The sequence below is a fragment of the Lycium barbarum genome, chromosome 6, assembly GCF_019175385.1.
Source record: "Lycium barbarum isolate Lr01 chromosome 6, ASM1917538v2, whole genome shotgun sequence".
Lineage (NCBI taxonomy): Eukaryota > Viridiplantae > Streptophyta > Magnoliopsida > Solanales > Solanaceae > Lycium > Lycium barbarum.
This window is the reverse complement of record NC_083342.1, coordinates 47,072,948-47,091,817: the sequence shown is the minus strand read 5'-3', so window position 1 is coordinate 47,091,817 and position 18,870 is coordinate 47,072,948. Positions and strand designations below refer to the sequence as shown.

Genomic DNA, 18,870 nt, shown 5'->3' with positions numbered 1-18,870 from the left:
ACACATACGCAGCGACCCGTCTTTCTTACGCACAAATAATACTGGGGCTCCCCAAGGCGAAGTACTGGGTATGATGAAGCCTTTTTCTAACAGATCCTTCAACTGCTCTTTCAGTTCTTTCAATTCTGCCGGTGCCATTCTGTGCGGGGGAATAGATATCGGCTGAGTATCTGGAAGCAAATCAATAGTAAAATCTATCTCCCGCTCTGGAGGAAGGCCTGGGAGCTCATCTGGGAACACATCTGGAAATTCATTAACCACGGGAACTGACTGAAGAGTCGGCGTTTCTGCTGTCAAGTCTTGTACCCGAACCAGATGATAAAAATAACCCTTTCTGATCATTTTCTTCGCCTTAAGGTATGAAATAAACTTACCTTTCGGCGATGCTGTATTACCGGCCCATTCTATAACTGGCTCCCCGGGAAACTGGAAACGAACTACCTTATTTTAGCAGTCAACATTAGCATAACAGGAGGCTAGCCAGTCCATTCCCATAATAACATCGAACTCGACCATATCTAACTCCACCAGATCTGCCTTAGTGTCACGGCCACATACAATTACAGAACAGTTTTTATATACCTGTTTTGTTACAATAAAGTCCCCAATCGGTGTGGCTACCTCAAACGGCTCTATAGGTTCAGACGTTATACCAATTTTACTAGCAACCAGAGGCGAAATATATGACAAAGTCGAACCTGGATCAATCAATGCATACACAGACCGAGAGAAAACCAATAATGTACCTGTAACGACATTAGGCGATGCCTCCTGATCCTGGCGGCTGGACAGAGCATAAATGCGGTTCGAAGGACCGCTAGTACTAGAAGCTCCACCACGGCCTCTGCCGCGACCCGCTGGTGCTGAAGTACCCGGCCCCGTAGGGCGCATAGCCACTGATGAAGATGAAGACCTGGCGGCTGATCTGGTAGGCTGCGCTGCACCACCCGAACTACCCTTATACGGGAAATCTCTCACAGAATGGCCCTGACGGCCACAAGAAAAACATGCACCGGTGGCTCTGTAGCACTCCCCAGGATGGTATCTGCCACAGTAAGAACACTGAGGCCTAGGTGGCCTCGTCTGACCAGAACCCCTGTCTGTCCGCGAACCTGAAGCCCTGGAGCTCTGACCTGCTCCTAAATAACCTGGGCTATCAAATCTGCGACCTGTAGGCTGTGGAGGTGCGCTCTGTGCCGGCTGGGATAGATGTCTGCTAGGCTGTTGCGGCTGCTAAGGCTGCTGAGGCTGCCTGCCCCGAAAATCTCCAGAATACCCAGATGATCTGGCCCTCTTGGGCTGTCTCCGATCCTGGCTCCTATCAGGCTGACGCTCCCTATGCCGGTCCTCCATGCCCTGGGCGTGGGCCTGCATCCGGGCAATATCCATGCCGGGCTGAGCAGCCAATACCAAACAACTGTCGACAAAATAACGGTCCAGCCCCATAATGTACCTGTGCATCCTGTCAACCATAGTAGCTACCACAGCAGGTGCGTATCGGGCCAATGAGCCGAACTCCATACTGTACTCTCGAACACTGCGACCCCTCTGTCTCAGCAATAAGAATCTGTCAGCCTTGGCCCGCCGTAACTCCGGAGGCAGAAAATGACTAAGAAAAGCCTGAGAAAAATCATCCCAAACTGCTGGGGGAGCGCCGTCGCCTCTGGATAACTCCCATGACTCGTACCAATTTGCCGCTACATCATACAACTGATACGAAGCCAATGTGACTGACTCTGTCGTGGAAGCATTGATAAAATGTAAGGTGCGCCGCATCTTCTTGATGAACTCCTCGGGATCCTCCTCTGGCTTTGTCCCGAAGAACTCTGGAGGGCCACATGTCAAGAACTCACGAGCTCTCGAACTGTCGCGCCTATATGCTCGGTCACCTCCCAATCCATGCCCCTGAACCTGTCCCGCCACAAGTCTGGTCAATAGCTAGACTGCCTCTCTCATAGTCTGATCCTCAGTCCCTGGCCGTGGAGCTGGAGGCTCAGGTACTGGAATCTCGGGAGCTGGCGGTGGAGCCGCCCCTCGACCTGCAGCTGCTGCTGCTCCAATATCCTCTACGTGTGGCGGTGTGGAAGAGCCCTCTGCCGGGGGCAAAATATCAGGAGCAATATGAGCATGGGCCCTGGTAACCCTCTGGGCCCGACTGGTCTCTCCCACAGCTGCTGCCTTGGCCTTTTGGGCCGCTGTCGCCTTTTTTGGAGGCATAACTGCAAATGTAACAATTCGTTAGGGAGGAATCATCCTGATAACACAGCTCTATCGCACGATCTAAGACAGAAAGAAGGGTAGTATCCTAAATGCCCTGTAGGCTCCTGTTTATAGGTGTGGTGCACAACACACCGATAAACAAGACTCTACTAGACAAGGTCTGTAGACATTCCGAGGACGAACCGCTCTGATACCACTTTTGTCACGACCCAACCCCGTAGGCCGTGACAAGTGCCCGATCTGGGCACCCGAAAGCATCTACCAAATGCTATCTCAAATTGTATCAAACGCATTCTAGTATAAAGCAGAAGCCGACAAGGCTTTATTTCCAATTTAGATAATTTCCAGAAAAATTTCGGCAGAGTTTCCTTTGTTTTACGGACTATCCCATATACCCTGCACGCAGAAAATACCAACAAAGGCCACACAGGGCCAACAGAGTAACATCTAAATATATGCGGACCGGCCGCCGCGGCGAATGGGATCGCCCAAACACAACACATACACATATCTGTACAGAAAGATCTCAACCCAAAAACATGTCTACAGACCTCTAAATGGACCAACAGAACCATATGGCGGGACAGGGCCCCGCCGTACCCATGAACGAGAATATACACATATAGAAGTGACAGACTGTACCAAAAGATGGCTCTGAATAAAAGAGCGCTCCAAAAATAGCAGAAGGAGATCCTAAGCGGACGGATCAGCAAACCTATCGTCGGTACCTGCGCGGCATGAAAACGCAGCCCCCGAGGAAAGGGGGTCAGTACGAAATATGTACTGAATATGCAAAGCCTGAATTACAGAAACAAGATCATAACCGATACAGAACGTACAGAAAGTAAGCAGAAAATCCAAAGTATCAAACACATATTTTCAAAACATGCAGAGTGTGTACAGAAACATATGTCATATCAAATTCGGCCCCTGCCAAGGGACTCGGCAGACAGAACGTGGCCACCCTCCCGACGCTGGTGCCACAACACAGAAGAATCAGAATAGGGGCTTAACCCCGTAACATAATATGTCATATCAGATGGCCATAGTAAATCATATCAGAACAAACGTACATGGCACAGCATACTCCACAAACCCATGTACGCGTATACCTGCCCCCTCACATCGAGGCACGGCGAACAATGCAGGGGATTACGCTTGACAACATATCCTGGCCCGGGCTCAGTGTGGGAATCATTGGGGCATCCACGAATGGAGTAGTGAGAGACTAATGCAATTAAAATATCATAAATGTTTTCAAGGACTCAATGAGGCATATCAAGGGCAAACAAATCCAATGAAGTCGGACAGGATCATAATAAAAGCATTTCAGACATCATAATAAATTACAGAAGTATAACCTTCCTGAAGTCGTTCCGAGTGTCAAAATAATTTATCAGACTTAATAGAATATTTAAAACAATTTTCGTTAAGTAATTAAAAGGGTAGTCGAAACGTTTCTTTCAAAAATCGTTCGAAAAGGAGACTTTAGTACATTAAGGGCAAAACCGGGAATAGCGAGCCCACCTCGGAACAAGCAAGGCGGTGGGCTCAAATTACGCCCTTTAAGCTTATGGGGTCACCTATAAAGGTTCTACGGACATTCTATAGCTTTTCAAGGAGTTTAGAGAAAGTTTGCATAATTTCAGGAAAAGCATATCAAAATGGTTCAATTCTACTGAAGGAAAAACTAAGATTTTCTCTTGCGGATTCCGATGGCCAAGAAGGTCTTTTGAGGCCCGAATCCGATCCTAAAACACTTAGACATGCCAAAAGAAGGATCGGGGTAGCTTTACATACCTTTTGAGTTTTTTAAGCCTATCCAAGCTCACTCTCCGTTTCGTCGAAAATCTGCAAATGGTCACATTTACCAATTGTAAGTTATAGATGCTACAATTCAATTCAACTCTTATTTGTCTACCGAAATTTCGGCAGCACTTCCCCTATACATATAGCACCCCCGAGAATTCAACTCGGCTCACAATCATCAACAACAACCCAAACAACAACATCAACATCAACAACAAACACTAGAAACACAATATGGCACAACTAGTTCTACTTGCCGACATAACGCCAAAACCTTCATTTCAACTTCAATTTCCAAACCAATTTCAATGATTTCACATGCATTATCAAACTAGATCATCACAACATAGTTTAGAATCGTTTCATGTCGTTTCCTCAAGTTATACACACGATATACATAATATACAAACTTTCCACCAAAGTCATAATTCACTCAAAACTTCTAATCTCTGGCATACATATTCATAACATGTTTCCAATTTCCAAATTCGTCAATGATCATCATAATTAACAACCAAATAACTTCATTTTCATAATGTCGGAAAATCATACTAAAGCGACGTAAGTTTCTACGTTCCATTTCAATACAAACTCATATCGTTTCACTTTCATTTACATTGCAAGAATCACAACTACAACTAGAATATAACATGAATTCAACACATTATGGCTATACAACATATACATACACACGGCTACACCTATATACCACACACCCACTTTGCAAACTTCCATTTCTCCATACAATCAACACATTTCTACCTACTACAACCGAAACAAAACTCCATAACACAAGAATAAAGGATAAATTCTTACCTTTTCCTCTAGTCTTCTTTACTTGAACTTGTGATCACTTTGATGAAATAAGTGCTTCTCTCTCCAACCCAACTACACCAAGTTGTAGAGAATACCCAATTTAGTAGGAAAACCACAAAAGAATAATTTTTGGAGCAATATTCTTGGGGGTGATTTTTCTCCAAGAAAACCCGAAACCCTTCTATCTTCTTGCTCTTATTTGTTTTCTTTGGTTTTCTTGCTCTCTAATGGATATACTATGAAGACTTGGTCTTATTATAATTAATAGTCACATGGTCAAGCACATGACCATGTAAATGGACTTGGGCCAAGGCCAAGGTGGCCGGCCATGGTCCATGGTTTGGGCCTCAATTCATTAAATTTTTTTGAGCCCAATTTGTTACGAATTTTATTTTGTAATTCCCGGAACTAATTTCCGAAACTCCAATTTTTCCCTTAGCCTCATCCCACACTTCCACAAAATATTCGTTCATAAACAACTCATGTGTTACATAAAATCAATTATGACTTTATTTCATACAAGTCAAGATTATTTCCAATTTTCCAAAGGTGTGAAGACACGGGATATAACAATTTCTCCTTGTTTCCTTTTTCTCAAGTGTTCTTGAAGTTTCTAAATGAGATATGACTCATTAATTGATCCTTTATATTAATTATCACATGGATAATTAATAAAATCATGGGTTTGGGCCATGTTGGCCGGCCATCCTTCACAAATTTGGGCCTTATTTTTTTTTTTTTTGATTTTTTTGGGCCAACTCGGTTGATCCCGAGTTGGGCCTAGCCCACTGACCTTTCGACCTTAAAACGTCCATATCTCCTTGTACCGATGTCACCTGGGAACCCACGACCTATGGTTGGAAAGCTAATTCAATTATCTACAACTTCTATTTCTTGGTATTTTTCCAAATTCCAAACTTATAATACCGGTTGTTCCCCTAAAAGTCAGATCACCCGAAAACGTTTTCTTAAAAATATTCGTTTGGAGGACTTCCACTTTGATTTGGCCCAAGGGTCCTTCTTGAGTTGTGTTTAACTTCACATATGTGATTCATATGACTTGTCACATGTTCCAAAAAAAAACTTAGCATGTGGGCCCCACCTCAGCTTACAAATAATCCGACGTTTAAAATTACGGGATATAACATCCTCCCCCCCTTTAGAACATTCGTCCACGAATGTTAAACTAGCCTTATCGGGACTTATGAGCATTTTTGGGGGAGTTCCTTTTATGGTTACCACATATAATTCTTCCACCCACCAGTATAGCCAAATGAGGAACTTTGAGTACCTGTAGGTATAAGAAATAGATGGGCTATTTCTTCTTCGTCTCCTCTTCAATTCCTTCCTATTATTGTTCCGTCTCAACCTACCCGACTTCTATAGGGTTTCTAACCACTTCACACACTCTAACTTTAGGCTACCTAATTTCACATTCGTCTCTTGTTCCCACATTTATGAAATTTTCAGCATATTTCCCAGGGGGTCACCCATCCTAAGATTGCTCTCACCCTAGCACGCTTAACCTTGAAACTCTGGTGCATTTTAATACGTGAACGCTGGTGTAATTTTACCGACTGCCCCATACGGCCTTTGTCACATTATTTAAAGTAAGTCGGGGTTCCAACAGCTCCCAAAACGTCCTCACGGCGGGTCCCGCTCTTATCTTCACTTTCCTAACCATACAACTACCATATTGCCTCTGCTTAAATCTTCGCTATTTACTCCTATCCATACATATAACTATCTTTTACCGGGGTTTCTAAATTCACACTGGTGGCGGGGACATCTCAGTCGCCATTACTTATAACCGTTAAATCTTTGACCCCTTTTTGAATTTCTACCTGTCGTTATTAATTAGTATTCCTGCAGAGGTTACGTATACATAGAAAGTATTAAAGAAAATCTCATATACCTGTAGTCGATCAATCTCGAGCCTGGCCCGGGGAACTACCATGTGAAGTATGTTCTTCATTCTCGTCTGTCTGCTCATCGCTCGCCCGACCCTCGTCATTTCTCGCGTCCGAATCCGAAGAGAATAGCGGTGATTCCTGGTTCTCTGATGGCCGGAACAAGGGACAGGAGAAATCCGTAGCACTCTCCGAGGTGGCCGGACTGGCACGGTCCTCCATCACGGGAGTAACTGGCGTACCCCCGGAAGCCTGCTCATCCGTCATCCCAGAAGAGTGCTCTGACGGGTCTATGCCATAACTATCCTCCTCCCTGGAGGTAAGAAGCTCTGGGGGAGTCATCGTCGAATCCTCTGAGGGATCTCTATCATAGCCACTGTCTGTGGATTCCCCTGCTCTAGGGGTCAGAATCTCTGGAGGAATTGTCGCTGGGTCCTCTGACGGATCCGTATCATAGCTGTCCTCCGCGGGATCCTCCGCTCTGGGAGTCAGGAAATCCGGAGGAGTTGTGGCTGGGTCCTCTGACGGGTCTGACTCAATCGAATAGCCGAGGCTCCCCCTACTCGGCTTTGGAGATACTCTAGGGGCCTTACTGGTGCCCCCATCATCTGAAGCTGATCTCTTCATCGACAGTACTGAAACCATAGCATAGGATTAGGAAAGGAATGTGGAAGCCTGGTAGCATAGCTCTATCGCACGATCTTAGAATACAAGGAAGGTCATATTTCCTAAATGCCCTGTAGCCTCCTGTTTATAAGTGTGGCGCGCTACACACCCATAAACAAGACTCTACTGGACACGGCTCGTAGACAAACCCCTAGGACCGAATTGCTCTGATACCACTTCTGTCACGACCCGATTAGGGGCCGTGACGAGTACCCGATACTTGTACCGAGCACCCCTTATCTATCATTTTGCCTTCACCTCTTAGCAAGCCGTATGAACAATGCCATATATGTTTTTTGAACATTAACATTAGCAGCGTCATTATGAACATAAACTAGTAAACTTCGTTATCACTTTATACAACAACATTAAAATGCCAACACACCATATATCTAACTGTACTTGACTGACTGGGCATATCCGTCTACGAGCCTCTAGACATAGTACACTTATACATAGAAATGGCCGAGTACTGCTGTGCCCGAATATACATACACAAAATAGTACCGCGGAAGTGAGGCTCCGGAACAACTGGAGCGCTGTCAAGGGCGGCTGGTAGAGCTTCTAAGGATCAAATTCACCTGTCTGCTGACCTGCGCGGCATGAAACGCAGCGTCCACAAGAAGGGACGTCAGTACGAATAGTGTACCGAGTATGTAAGGCATGGAAGATAATACAAGCAGTAACATAGAGTATGATTAATAATATCATGGAGTCATAGGACATATAATGAGACAAGAAAGTAACCTGTACATAGGAGGCCCCTTTTTGGGCAGCTATCATGCATGGTTTGTCTTTTCCTTAAAAAAAATGATTCTCTTCCATGAACGTAGAAAATAGAACTTATATTATGTCGTATCTTACCGTATCATTTTCTATCGTGCCCTACCATATCTTATCGTGGTATATTAGGTCGTGTCCTATCATGTCTTATTATAGCGTATTGTATCATGTAATATCATATCGTATTACAGCATGTCGTATCGTGTTATATCATGTCCATGTCATAGCATAGCGTGTCATAGTGTATCACGTCATAGCATAGATTGTCGTATCATAGCATAGCTTATCATATCATAGCATAGCTTGTCATATCATAGCATGGCTTGTCATATCATAACATATCATGTCATAGCATAGCTTGCCATAGCATATCTTATCATAGCATAGCGTATCATATCGTAGCATAGCATGTCATAGCATATCGTATCATAGCATGTCTGGTCATGACATGGTAGGTCATATCATAGCGCCGAGCAATGTCGGCTCACCCACATAGCGCCGATATACACCGGCTCACCCATATATCCCGCGTCCGGGCACCCCGCGTCCGGGATGATAAGCCAGCTGATCAGGTGGCAATGAAACATGTTTCCCTTCCCATTCCCCCATATATCCCTTTCACCCATCCCAGGGTCATATACATATCTTATATACATATACATGTCGTTATATTCATATACATAGCTTGTATACATATACATGTTTTATATACATATTCATATCTTATATACATATACCTGTTTTATATACATATTCATATAAGCATGCAAGGGAGCCCAAAGAAAATTCATGTAGCCATCGGAGTGACGTAAGGTCGGTGACCTCCGATTACACTATGGAATACTCGTGATCGCTTCGTCTCGCCTTGAAGGGACGAGTATTTTAAGGTGAGACTATCAACGGAGAATAATATTAAAGTAAACGTAGAATGAAATCGGGGGCATCATAGATGTCAGTTCATAGGCTTTGAAACCCTTAGAAAATAATGTCATAGCTAAGGAATATAAATAAGATTCAAAAATTAGTTTATCACTTTCATATTCACATAGAATACTTAGCTTAGGAATCTTAGTCATAGAATCGTTCTGGTAGTACTTATCATAGGCATATCCCCTCGTCTAGCATCATTGTTATCATTATCATCATTGAAGTCTCCTCGTTAGAGTAGTTATAGTACTTATCATTTGGTAACGAAATCGGGATCAAAGGATTCCCTTGGATTCAACTTCTAGTAAGTCCAACAAGACTATAAGGAAAATTCGAGAGTAACGGGCCCACCTCGGGCCGGATGAGGTAGCGTATACTATTTACATAAGTTACATGTCATGGCGTTACTTGTAAGGGTATTAGGGTAATCGGGTCCCATTTATACAAGTTCTAGGGGTTTAGGAGGTCCTTTCAACATTTGCACACTTTCTAGTTCAATTCTACTGAAGGAAAAAGAGGAAACTTTAGGTGCGGATTCCGGGGGATAGGGTTGCCCCCGAGGCTCGTACCCAACTTATTACAGCTAAGACATGCCATAGAAGGAAGGGTGAAGCCTTACATACCTCTTTCCGCTTCTTTTGCTATTCCGAATTCAAGCTGCAAATCCGCCCAAATCTGCGATTTGGTCACATTTACCCAAACTTTCATTAGGGTACTTAGAGTTAGAATCTTAAGGAAACACTTGGCTACTGAAATTTCGGCAGCATTTCCTCTGTAAATACACCATCCTCAACATTTGCCTAGCAAGTTTTCAATCAACAACAACCCGGAATTCAAACCCGGCCAAACTATTAACATAACTCAACCACACTAACAATTTCCATATTCAATCGAAGATACATTATAACAACTTAATCAATTTACTACTTCTTTCAAAACCTTCCAACTCCAATGAAAACAATAACAACCTTATAATATATATTCCAACAACACCATACTAATATCATTATCTTCCATACATGTAAGAACATAATATTCAATTTACATAATCTTCCAAGACAAGCCTCCAACAACTAATACTTCACTAAGCTCATTTGGCTTTTGTTTGCAATATAAAATCCACAACACAACAACCAACATACTAAATAAAACTTGCTCACCATGCATTCATGATTCACCAAATATACATGGCTATACATGTGATATACAACTCACCGCCACACAACTATATTCTTGCTATTCATGAATTTCACTCACTTTTGCACACTACAACATGCAAAAATATCCATAACATGTAAAGAATAAGTTCTTACCTTCTTCCTTGATCTTTCACTTAGCTAAGTCTTGCAACTTGCTAGAATATGATTTTTTCTTGCTCCAAAGACCACTCCACCTTGCTAGGAATCCTTTAATTGGTAGAAAATAATTTTTGAAGAATTTTTTGTCAATTTTTGCACTTGGCCGAAATGGCCTTGGATATTTCTCCTTGTTTCCTTTTTCTCAAGTGTTCTTGAAGTTTCTAAATGAGATATGACTCATTAATTGATCCTTTATATTAATTATCACATGGATAATTAATAAAATCATGGGCTTGGGCCATGTTGGCCGGCCATCCCTCACAAATTTGGGCCTTATTTTGTTTTTTTGTTTTTGATTTTTTTGGGCCAACTCGGTTGATCCCGAGTTGGGCCTAGCCCACTGACCTTTCGACCTTAAAACGTCCATATCTCCTTGTACCGATGTCACCTGGGAACCCATGACCTATGGTTGGAAAGCTTATTCAATTATCTACAACTTCTATTTCTTGGTATGTTTCCAAATTCCAAACTTATAAAACCGTTTTTGCCCCTAAAAGTCAGATCACCCGAAAACGTTTTCTTAAAAATATTCGTTTGGAGGACTTCCACTTTGATTTGGCCCAAGGGTCCTTCTTGAGTTGTGTTTAACTTCACATATGTGATTCATATGACTTGTCACATGTTCCAAAAAAAATCTTAGCGTGTGGGCCCCACCTCAGCTTACAAATAATCCGACGTTTAAAATTACGGGATATAACAATATCATACTCTTAATCATTTACAAAAGCACTAAAAGAAAATAAGTGCAGGTCCAACAACGTTATTAATGATAAAAATGCGAAATAGTCGCCAACCAAATCCATAATCGATTTATGAAAATCAACCAACGCTAAGATAAAAAGAATCTCTAGCCCACATCCCACGCTAAGACCATGGAGCATCTAACAGAGTTACATGAGTTTGAGTGTCGGGCATGTAAACCCAAAATAAAAGAAATAACTAGAAATAAACCAGATAAAGCTGAAATGGCTGCCTCCACGAACAATGCGGTGGCTCACCTCAGCAACAGAATCCACTCACGAAGTCTTCAATTACCAGCCTCGTTCTCAACGACAGTGTCTGCATGGACATGCAGGCAAGGAGTGAGTTATACATAAATATAACCCAGTAAGATCCTCGACCCACCACTTCAAATACCCCTGGAACAAGTGTTAGAAAATACAAACACACAACAAGCACAAAAATATTATGCACACGAATATATCATTATATAATAGCAACCAAGGTCCAAACCACTGCTTATCAAATATATTATATATCTCCACACCATTTACACTACGAACCGTCATAACCGGCAGTTAAAGAATTAGTCAACACTATGAATCCACGGCAACATACACAATGTGCCAAATATGTCAGGAAGCATACACAATGCTAAGGGAAGCATACACAATGCCCCAATATCATCAAGAAGCATACACAATGCTAAGGGAAGCATACACAATGCCCCAATATCATCAAGAAGCATACACAATGCTTAGGGAAGCATACACAATGCCTCAATATAATCAAGAAGCATACACAATGCTAAGGGAAGCATACACAATGTCCCAATATCATAGCTCACAGCCGTATCACATTACGAAACAACTTATAAATAGAGTTTTAGAGTCTTTGAAAATAAAGTATATGCGGCTGGCCTTAAGAACCACCGATTCTGCCAAGCACACGCTTGCCCCAACACATGGACCAGGCAGACAAAACATATTTTTAAAACGAATTTTGAAAAGCAAGTACCCAAAGCTTAAAGTCTCACTTACCTCAAATTCACAATTCAAGCACACTTCCCAAAAAAAAAATCAAAACTGCGTTCTGGGGTCTCCGGATTGCCTCAAACTACACAAAAACGGATTTAGAATGGTCAAAACCCTTAGGGTAAACCACTTCTATATTTTAGAGGCTTAAACGGTTAAAGTCAAATTTTAAAGGACGAAAACGCCCTCTGGTCAATGTGTTCAAAATCCGACAAGACTTATGTTTTCGGAAAGGCCTTAACGAGAGGATTCCAACGATATATAGAAGTCTAAAATCCGACGCTATTTGCCCTTTCAAATCAATGATTTTAGTTGAAGAACCCTAGAACTAAACTTTCTCAATTCCTCAAAATATCCCCATGTTTTAACCATAAAGATTCACCCATAATTATGTAATAAACTTAGATAGAAGATCAGAGGCATTACCTTGATGATTTGGGTTGAAAATCCTTATTTTTCTCCCCTCTTTTTCTTCCCTTCCTTCTACTGCGTTTTTTTTTTCTTGTTTCTGCTTCTATCGTTTCTGTTTTCTGTTTTCACGTCTGATGCATCAGACTTTTATTCCTTTTTCTCTTTATTTTCTTTTTCTTCTTTTTGTGGGCTTGGCCCACATCTCTTTTCCCCTTTTTTTAGGACCCTTTAATCCTCCTTTTCTTTTATTTTGTACCACTTAATTCTTCTATATATATATATTTTTTTATTTCCTTCTTTTATTTAAATTACCAACGAAGCCTAAAAAAAATATGGGTTATTACAATTACAATTTCAACTCAATAAACATATCGTAGTTATAACGTCATTTCCAACATTCTAATCCGTCAAAACTCTTGGTAATCAACTTAATAACATAGACAAGGATAATATACCTACCTCAGGTCACCAATTCAAACCAACAATGCACTCGTCTTGACTAGTACTCCAATCCTCAATAAATGGAAGAAGACATAAATTTCTACTCTTGATTTCTTACATTTTTGCTGCCGAGAACTTTCACAAAAGAATCATCTAAAGTAACACGTAGCTGAACATATTTGATCTTCAAATTTGAATTATCCCTATAGGAATGGTTGCTGCCAACGGATGAAGTGGAATATTTTCCATACTTTTTCTTTTCCCCATAAAACAAATGGTAAGACCATTTAATAGATTTGCTGATTCACTCTTTAAAATCACCACATAAGCAGCCCATAATTCTCGTGACATCCTAAAATCCTTCCATGTGGTCCACTTATTTCTCTACTAGTTAGATCACTAGCCCCTTTTCTTTAAATAGTTTTTTACTAGCTTCTTATGGACAAATCTGACCTCATTTGGACCACTTAATAGACATAGTCATCCATAGCTATTATTTAGCTGGCACGTGTAAATGTCTCCTAAATTTATCTACTAATTGCCAACCAATTTATTTACTTCCACTATAATGTCCCAACTTAATCAATTACACACATAATTAATTTCTTGATCCCAATTCATTTAAACATGAACCACTTTTAACACACTTCATATATTCATTATCCTAATCATGTCGTATAACATAATTTCCGTCCATAACAACGTTTACATAACTCACAAAACAGTCCAACAAACAGTCCATGAGCCAACAACAATCATCAAATACAATTTATGGTATAATTTTTGTATTTCTCGTCCCACGATTTAGCTATCACTTTAATGAATTTAAATATACTTAGAAGAGGATAATTCTTACCTTATGTACCAAGAAGTATTCTTTTTTCACCTTACTTCACTTCGAAGAAATCTTTCGATTTTCTATCATCTGGAGGAAACCAACGTGAGTATAATAAACTCAATGTCGTTCAATATATATATATATATTTTTGTGTAGAATCTGCATATACCTTCTTGAGCAGAGTCCCACGCACTATCCGTTCATATAGAACAAGTGCTGCATATATGCATGTAGGATCCTTACTATATGGAGCTAATTAAAGAAAGAATACAAGATACATATATTCTCCTAGGTAGCCGTGCCCACTTATTTAATGGTGTTGGTGCCATAAATTCTTATGCTACCAGAATCAGCCACTAAATTCAAATAAATTGCCTTGCTCATGAATCATTTGCTTGCTATGCATACACGTGGAAAGTTAGGTATGCACTTGTCCTTTCATGTTTTTTTCAAATCATTTGTCTCATGTAACTAATTCCTTTTTCCCAACTTAGTCAAATATTAATCATTTGTAGCACACTTCATATACTAGTTATCATAATCAGGTGGTAGAAATTTGGTCCATAGCCTCTTTATACATACACCAAATATTATTCCCAATCACCATCATCACACTTGTCAAGTCCTAAATTATTTTGAGACCTCATCCTTGTATACACCGAATTCTTGATTTTTCATGCTTGAATATGACCAAATCCTCCGAGCTCGGGTAAATTTTCTCATATTGGACGGTTTAATTTCCTGGTCCAAAAATACAGGATATTATAGCTTGGACCGTATTTTATTCACATAAATTTCGAACCTCGACAAAATTTATTTTCTTCGATTTGTTTAACTTCTAATATTTACAACACATCTGTACCATTACTCTAACCACCTATAAGCTTGTGGGATAACCTCGTTTCCGTTACTAATGTCATTTAACTCGCACACTTTCCAATGCATGAAAACACGGGATATAACAACCCAATCCAACGCCTGAAGCATCACAATAGACATCATAACCTTTTGATCCCTCTGGAAGTATCAGGACTGGGGCAGAAGTTAATCTATCCTTTAGCTCTTGGAAATTACGTTCACAAGCATCTGTCCATTGAAATTTGGCTGATTTCTGGGTCAGCTTCGTAAGTGATGATAAAATAGAAGAAATTCCTTCTACAAATCTCCTATAATAACCTGCTAAGCCCAGAAAACTATGAACCTCCGTAGGGGTTGTGGGCCTTGGCCAAGTATTCACGGCCTCAATCTTTTGGGTATCTACCCGTATGCCATCGGCTGAAACAATATGCCCCAAAAAGGTCACCGAGTTCAACCAAAATTCACACTTAGAAAATTTGGCAATTACCTCTCGAGTATGAACAACTCTAAGAACAGTACGCAAATGGTCCGCATGTTCTGCGTCAGACCTAGAATACACCAAGATATCGTCGATGAATGTAATCACAAATAAATCAAGGAAGGGCCTAAACACATTGTTCGTTAAATCCATAAATACTGTTGGTGCATTAATTAGCCCAAATGACATTATCCGGAATTCAAAACGGCCATATCTATTTCTGAAGGCTGTCTTAGGAATATCTTTCTCCCTAACTTGCACTTGATGATACCCACATCTCAAATCTATCTTTGAAAACCATTTGGCGCCTTGTAATTGATCAAATAAGTCATCGATCCTTGGAAGGGGATACCTATTCTTGATGGTCACTTTATTCAGTTGCCGATATTCAATGCACATTCGCAAGGAGCCATCTTTCTTTTCAGACAAACAACACAGTTGCTTCCTAGGGAGAAGAACTAGGCCTAACAAAGCCTTTCTCAAGGAAGTCCGTCAATTGCTCCTTTAACTCTTTCTACTCCGCGGGAGCCATTCTATAAAGAGGAATTAATATGGGCTTTGTATCCGGTAGCACATCTATAGCGAAATCAATCTCCCGTTCTGGAGGGAGGCCTGGAAGCTCTTCCGGGAATACATCCGGAAACTCATTCACCACGAGGACACACTGAAGAGTTAGCGATTCAGCTTCTGCATCTTAAACCTGAACTAGATGGTAAATACAACCTTTTACGATCATTTTCCCTGCCTTTAGATATGAAATAAACCTACCTTTCAGAGACGTAGTATTTCCGTTCCATTTTAAAACTGGTTCTCCCGAAAACTGGAAGCAAACCATTTTCATTCTACAATCAACATTGGCATAGCAAGAAGCCAACCAATCCATGCCCATGATATCATCAAAGTCCACCATTTTAACTCATGTAAATCAACCATAGTACGATGGTCACAAATCACAACTACATAATATCTATATACTCGACTGGCTATTACAGGCTCACCAACGGGTGTAGATACCTCAAAAGGTTTAATTGACTCTGGTTTGACCCCAAACGACCAGCAATATATGGAGCAACCTATGACGATGTGGAGCCCGGATCTATTAAAGCATATACAGCATGAAAAAATACCGATAATATACCTGTGACGACATCGGGGGAGGACCAACCAAAGCATAAATACGATGCTGAGGATCACTAGAACTGGGGGCTCTCCCTCTGCCTCTTCCATAGCCGACTGGCCCATGTGAACCTAGCCCCATAGGGCGTATAGATGATGAAGACCCGGTTGCCGATCCTAAAGGCTAGGTCCTACCCCTACCACCAACTGAGGGGAAATCACGCATGATATGGCTTAGCCGACCCCATGCATAGCAAACCTATGAACCTAGTCGACACTAGCCCCAATGTAACTTCCCGCACTGGGAACACCATGGCATGGGTGGCCTTTCCTGACCCGAATCACCTCTGAACTGAAAACCTAAAGTCCTGAAACTCTGACTTGGCCCGGAATAAGTAGATCTGTTAAGTCTCTGGCCTGTAAACCATGGAGGCGCACTAGTCATAGAAGGGCCTGAATGCCTAGAAAACTGCTATCTTGGCCCACCTCGGATCTCACTCGCCGAACCCGAAGATCTAGCCCTCTTGCTATACCCTCTATCATGCTCACGCTCACTTCTTTTTTGTTGTTGGCTTTCTTCCAAATTTTGGGCCTGGGCTTGAATGCATGAAATATCCATGTTGTCCTAAAGGGATGCAGTCAAGCATCTATCCATCAAATGTGTCCCTAGGCCTCTCACAAATCGGTGCACTGGGTCACCCATATCTGCTACCATGGCCGGAGCATTATACGGCCTAACATACTGGCCGTATAAATTATACTGGCCATATAATCAGCCCAGATTGGCACCCCTCACTGGACCAAAAGTACTACCAAACATACGGTCAGTATAATTTATACGGACCGTGTGTTGGTCCGTATGTTCATGTCGGGACAAATTTTAAAAGTTGATATAAGGACCTCTCTCATTTAATTCATTTCATTTGCTCATTTCACACTTCAAGAATTCTCTAGAACCCTCTCCAATCTTCACCCACAAGAACTCAAGAGAAATTGATGATCCACTTCATCAGACCAACAAAATCAAGTGTAAGAAACTCATTGAAGTTCATCTAAACCAAGAAATTCGAATGGAAGTGAACTAGGGTTTTGGTGCAAGAAGAGTATTTCCACTCAAGGCTTATTCTTCTACTATATAAGGTAAGTTTTATGGTATTTCCATGTTGTTTAAGGTATTGTAAAGTTGAAACACTTGGATTGTAAAAGGATATAGAAAATGGGTCATGAATGTAAGAATAGTGTTATTTTTTGAGTAGTAGTTTAGAGTGAATCATGAATATTGATATGTTGTGATTGTAATTACATTATGAATGATGTTAGCATGATAGAAACATTAGATGAGAATGAATGTAATGTTATATTATGATCATGATTATGGATGACCTTGAGAGGAAATTGTGGGGATCGGATAATGATGAATTTGACAAAAGTTATTGATGATGATATTATGAATGTTATTATTGACGTTTGGGAGTTGATATATGATATGGAGAAAGTAGTAGAAATAAAGGAGATGCCGCTCAATTTTCTGTAGCTTCCGTTCAAACACGCTTATGTTATCGATTATCTAATATGAGTATGAACTCTCTTGAAGGTAGAAACGTGAATATTGGAGAGGAACGTTCAAGCGATAGAGTAGCTAAATGAAAAGGTATGTGAGGCTAGTCCCTTCTTTCTAAGGCATGAATCTTATCACATGATCCTCCCTCCTTCTCCATGAATTTCCTACATTCCGGAAAACTAAGAGTCTATGTTCATGCATAGCCATATGAGTAAAAAATAAGAGATATTATAAACATGTAGATGATGAGTTTAAGTCCAAAGATTCTAGAGTTCACGAATATGATGTTTCTACAAAGCTGATGATGCTAACTATGATCCATTGATGTTGTTCATTGTATACACTCAGCTTATATGCTAATTCCTTCAAGGTGAGGCAAAATGCTTCTAAATGCTCCATAACGGAATCGGGGGTTCGTGACCTTATGTCACCCCGATAAAGTATAGTTGTCTTTGAGTTCCTAGGAATGCATTATGATAATGGTATGATAAGCTTATGATAAGTCTATGAGATGTACATGACGATATCACACCGCGCCTATATGGCCGGGCAGACACCGCTAAAGCGGGCAGCGTATACACCATGTCTAGATGGCATGGGCAGACACCACTAGTGGGCGACATTAGATGGTACCCCAGACGCGGGAGGCCTGGACGCAGACTAATGATTATCACACCATACCTATATGGTCGGGCAGCTTATACACATATGCATACATGATATGATGATAATTATGGAATAAGCCAACATGCATTATTTCTTTTATAATTGGTAGTCAGTTACAGGTTGCTCCTTATTTGATGCTTCTTTATTTCATTGATGTATTGTTATTGTTGATGCCTTACATACTCAGTACAATGTTCTTACTGACGTTCATTTTCTTTGGACGCTGTATTCATGCCCACAGGTAGACAGGGAGGTGAT

General features: G+C 41.0%; 1 long non-coding RNA gene across 2 annotated transcripts; it reads right to left on the bottom strand.

Annotated features, from left to right (window-relative positions):
* Nucleotides 1-11,231: 11,231 nt before the first annotated feature.
* On the bottom strand, nucleotides 11,232-13,471 carry LOC132599704 (uncharacterized). 2 transcript variants are annotated; one of them, XR_009566953.1, is made up of 3 exons: nucleotides 12,670-13,099; nucleotides 12,250-12,325; nucleotides 11,232-11,548 (listed from the first exon to the last, which is right to left on the bottom strand). It is a non-coding gene; the product is annotated as an uncharacterized LOC132599704 (long non-coding RNA). The 2 variants fall into 2 exon arrangements; XR_009566952.1 differs by lacking the exons at nucleotides 12,250-12,325; nucleotides 12,670-13,099 and adding an exon at nucleotides 13,114-13,471.
* Between the last annotated feature and the right edge of the window lie 5,399 nt (nucleotides 13,472-18,870).